The sequence below is a fragment of the Triturus cristatus genome, unplaced genomic scaffold (assembly GCF_964204655.1).
Source record: "Triturus cristatus unplaced genomic scaffold, aTriCri1.1 SCAFFOLD_335, whole genome shotgun sequence".
In the NCBI taxonomy this organism is placed as follows: domain Eukaryota; kingdom Metazoa; phylum Chordata; class Amphibia; order Caudata; family Salamandridae; genus Triturus; species Triturus cristatus.
The window spans coordinates 209,424-211,582 of record NW_028187910.1 but is presented as its reverse complement, the minus strand read 5'-3'; positions in this window follow the sequence as shown (position 1 = coordinate 211,582).

Sequence of the window (2,159 nt, the reverse complement as noted above, 5' to 3'; positions counted from 1 at the left end):
CTCCTCTGCAACCTTTCCCTGTGGTCGGTACGCCATTCCAACGAGTGGGTATTGACATTGTGGGGCCTCTGGACCCCAAGACAGCCCTGGGCAACAGGGTCATCCTGGTCTTGGTGGACCATGCCACCCGGTACCCTGAAGCCATCCCTCTGAGGACAGTGACGGCCCCCGTGGTGGGACGGGCACTGATGGGAATTTTCTCCCGAGTGGGATTCCCTCTAGAGGTGGTGAGCGACAGGGGGACCAATTTCATATCCACATATATGAAATCCCTGTGGAAGGAGTGTGGGGTAACTTACAAGTTCACCACTCCTTACCACCCCCAAGGAAATGGGTTGGTTGAGAGATTCAACCGAACCCTCAAAGGCATGATCATGGGCCTGGACGGTCCAATGAGGCGTAAGTGGGACGTCCTCTTGCCATGCCTGCTCTTCGCTTACCGAGAGGTGCCGCAGAAGTCTCTAGGATTCAGCCCCTTTGAGCTTCTGTATGGTCACCCGGTAAGAGGACCTCTGAGTTTGGTAAAGGAAGGCTGGGAGCAATCTCCCAGGAAACCTCCCCAGAATGTATATAGTTACATGCTGGCCTTCCGAAACCAGACTCGGCGTTTCAGGCAACTTGCTGAGGCAAATCTGGAAGCCAGCCAGGAGGAGATGAAGCGGTGGTACGACCGGAATGCCACTCTGGTAGAGCTTCAACCTGGACAAAAGGTGTGGGTCTTGGCCCCAGTGGAGCCTTGTGCACTTCAGGATAAGTGGACAGGTCCATTTGAGGTTGTGGAGCGCAAAAGTCCTATCACCTACTTGGTGGACATGCAGACTCCCAGGAACCCTTTGAGGGTCCTACATGTTAACCGCCTTAAGCCCCACTTAGAGAGGACCGAAGTGGGCATGCTGCTGGCCACTGATGATGGAATGGAAGAGGAGACCGAGCCTCTCCCTGACCTCTTAGTGGCCTCTGAGAAAGATGGGTCAGTGGATGGAGTTAACCTCTCACCCACCCTGACGCCCGAACAACAGGAAGACTGCCGCCACTTGCTGGGACAGTTTTCCGACCGATTCTCCCTGGTTCCTGGTGTCACAGATTGGTGCGTCCATGATGTGGACACAGGAGACAGCTTACCTGTGAAGCACAAGGCTTACAGGGTAACTGACAGGGTCAGAGCTTGCATTAAGGAGGAGGTCTCCAAAATGCTTGCGCTAGGGGTGGTTGAGTCCTCCAGCAGTCCTTGGTCCAGCCCCGTGGTCTTGGTCCCAAAGGCTGCTGCGCCGGGAGCCACACCTGAACTCCGGTTCTGTGTGGACTACAGAGGACTCAATTCAGTCACGAAGACTGACGCGCACCCCATCCCCAGAGCTGATGAGCTCATTGATCGGCTGGGGGCTGCCCGGTTCCTCAGTACGTTTGATTTAACGTCGGGGTACTGGCAGATCGCCTTGACCGATGGGGCCAAAGAGAGGTCCGCATTCTCTACACCAGATGGGCACTTCCAGTTCCGAGTCATGCCATTTGGAATGAAGAATGCCCCTGCCACCTTCCAGAGGTTGGTCAACCAGGTACTGGTTGGGCTGGATGCGTTCAGTGCCGCCTACCTAGATGACATCGCAGTGTTCAGCGCCACCTGGCCTGAACACCTGCGCCACCTCTGGGAAGTGTTGATGGCGCTGCGCCGAGGAGGCCTCACGATCAAGGCAAGCAAGTGCCAGATCGGGCAGGGTTCCGTGGTGTACTTGGGACACCAAGTGGGGAGTGGCAAGGTGGCACCCTTGCAACCCAAAATTGAAACCATCCTGGCTTGGGAACCCCCCAAGACGCAGACCGCAGTGAGGGCCTTCCTGGGGCTCACTGGGTACTACAGGAGGTTTGTCAAGGGCTATGGAACGATCGTTGCCCCCTTGACAGAGCTGACTTCGAAGAAGCAGCCCAGGAACGTGATTTGGACTGACACCTGTCAGAAAGCTTTCGACACCCTGAAGACTGCCATGTGCACGGCGCCCGTGCTCTTGGCCCCTGACTTCTCCAAGGAATTCCTAGTCCAGACAGACGCTTCAGAGCATGGTGTAGGGGCTGTTCTCTCACAGATGACTGAGGAGGGCTGGGACCAACCCGTAGCCTTCATCAGTAGGAGGTTACTTCCACGGGAAAGTAGGTGGAGTGCA